The sequence below is a fragment of the Papaver somniferum genome, chromosome 11 (assembly GCF_003573695.1).
Source record: "Papaver somniferum cultivar HN1 chromosome 11, ASM357369v1, whole genome shotgun sequence".
NCBI classification, from domain to species: Eukaryota; Viridiplantae; Streptophyta; class Magnoliopsida; order Ranunculales; family Papaveraceae; genus Papaver; species Papaver somniferum.
Window position 1 is genome coordinate 95280145 of NC_039368.1, and position 2950 is coordinate 95283094.

Sequence of the window (2950 nt, forward strand, 5' to 3'; positions counted from 1 at the left end):
CCCTTAGGAGCGGTAGAGAGATAGACAACAAGGTTTCCATGCCTAATAGTGAACATGCTGTAGTTCACCCTTCTGAGCCAGAGAATGAGAAGACTGATAGAGTCTCCAAAGAGACCAATGAGGGTCCTGCTGAGCCCGACTTTGTTCCCAGAGCCCCGTTTCCCCAGCTGCTAGTTCCGACTAAGAGGGAGTCCAACTTTAATGATATATTAGAGGTTTTTAAGCAGGTTACTATCAACCTACCATTGTTGGATGCGATTAAGCAGATTCCGGCTTATGCCAAGTTCCTTAAGGACTTGTGTACACGAAAGCGTAAGCTTAGTGTCCAAAAGAAAGCCTTCCTAGCTAGTCACGTGAGTTCCATTATTCAGAATACCACTACTCCTAAGTATAAAGACCCAGGGTCCCCTACCATTTCTTGCACAATAGGTAAACACCGTGTTGAGAAAGCTTTGCTTGACTTAGGAGCCAGTGTGAATTTACTTCCATACCATGTGTACCTTAAGCTAGGACTTGGTGAGATGAAACCTACCCAGATGACACTCCAGTTAGCTGATAGGTCCGTTAAAATTCCTCGTGGTGTGATCGAGGATGTTCTTATTGAGGTCGACAAGTTTATTTATCCAGTGGATTTTGTTATCCTAGATACCCAACCTGTCCCTGACCCAGAGAACCAGATACCGGTGATTTTAGGTCGCCCATTTTTAGCAACATCCAATGCGATCATTAACTGTCGAACTGGTATTATGAATTTGTCTTTTGGTAATATGACTATTGAGCTGAACATCTTTCACATTAGTAAGCTACCCCAGGAACTGGACGACTCGAGCGTAGAAGAGGTGAACATGATAGGCACCTTAGTAGAGGAGTCATTACCAAACACTTTGATAGAAGATCCATTAGAGAAATGCCTAGCTCACTTTGGGATTGATTTTGATGATGATGATGTGATTAATGAGGTGAATGCTTTGTTAGATTCAACCCCTTTGTTAGACACTAGTAATGGATGGAAACCTAAGTTCGAACCTTTACCCGTTCCCGAGTCTACCCTAGTTCCTTCGTTGGAAAAGCCTCCCAAGTTGGACCTTAAACCATTACCAGATACCCTGAAGTATGTGTTTTTAGGCCCCTTGAAACTTTACCTGTGATTATAGCATCCGACTTGGATAGTGATCAGGAAAGTAGGCTAGTGACTGTCCTTCAGAATAACAAGGAAGCTTTAGGGTGGACCATAGCAGACATTAAGGGTATAAGTCCTATTGATTGTATGCATCATATCTATTTAGAGAGTGACACCAAACCTTCTAGGGAGATGCAACGTCGACTGAACCCTAATATGAAAGAAGTTGTTCGAACCGAGGTTCTGAAGCTGTTAGATGCAGGCATTATCTACCCCATTTCAGACAGTAAGTGGGTCAGCCCCGTTCAGGTTGTTCCCAAGAAATCCGGTATTACTGTAGTCCAGAATGATAACAATGAGTTAATCCCAACCCGAATGACCACGAGTTGGCGTGTCTGTATTGACTATAGAAAATTGAACAAGGTCACTAGGAAGGACCACTTTCCCCTTCCCTTCATCGACCAAATGCTAGAGAGATTAGCTGGACGTAGCCATTATTGCTTTTTAGATGGATACTGCGGTTATAATCAGGTTCCTATTGCCCCAGAAGACCAAGAGAAAACCACTTTTACCTGTCCCTTTGGTACCTTTGCGTATAGACGCATGCCTTTCGGCCTATGTAATGCCCCTGCGACCTTTCAGCGTTGTATGATGAGCATATTTTCTGACATGGTAGAACGGTTCTTAGAGGTCTTTATGGATGATTTTTCAGTGTTTGGTTCGTCTTTCGATGAGTGCTTGCATCATTTGTCATTAGTTTTGACTAGGTGTAAGGAAAAGAATTTAGTGCTTAATTGGGAGAAATGTCACTTCATGGTTCGTTCAGGAATTGTTCTAGGGCATATCGTATCTTCAAAGGGTATAGAGGTAGATAGAGCCAAAGTTGACCTTATTAAAACTTTACCGGTCCCAAAAACCGTAAAAGGTATTAGGTCATTCTTAGGGCATGCTGGTTTTTATCGTCGATTCATTAAGGATTTTAGCTTGATTTCTAGACCTCTTTGCAATTTGCTTGCAAAAGATGTTAAGTTTGTCTTTGATGATGCTTGTTTAGAGGCTTTCGAGAAGCTTAAAACTTTACTCACTACCGCCCCCATAGTCCAGGCACCCAACTGGAACCTACCCTTTGAAATCATGTGCGATGCTTCAGATTATGCTATTGGTGTTGTGCTAGGTCAGCGAGAAAACAAGTTACTTCATGTAATTTACTATGCTAGCAAAACTCTGAATGATGCCCAGTTGAACTATACCACTACGGAGAAGGAACTGTTAGCCATTGTGTTTGCCTTAGACAAGTTTAGACCCTATCTCTTAGGTTCTAAGATCGTAATATATACTGATCATGCTGCTTTGAAATATCTTTTCTAAGAAGGATACGAAACCTAGATTGATTAGGTGGATCCTGTTGTTACAAGAGTTTTCTCCGGACATTAGAGACAAAAAGGGTGCAGAAAATGTAGTAGCAGACCACTTGTCTAGACTTGTTGTGGATACCCTTAATGATTCCCTTCCTATAAGGGACAACTTTCCTGATGAACAATTGTTCTTTGTTACCCAATTACCTTGGTATGCGAATATAGTGAACTATCTTGTTACTGGTCGAATGCCCCAACATTGGGGTAAACAAGAGCGTTCTAGATTTTTAGCTGAGGTTAAGCACTTCTTTTGGGATGATCCTTATTTGTTTAAGTATTGTCCAGACCAGATTATTAGGAGATGTATACCTGAGAGTGACCAGTCCAGTATTATTTCCTTTTGTCATGATCATGCGTGTGGGGGTCACTTTAGTGCTAAGAAGACTGCTGCTAAGATATTGCAGTGTGGATTCTA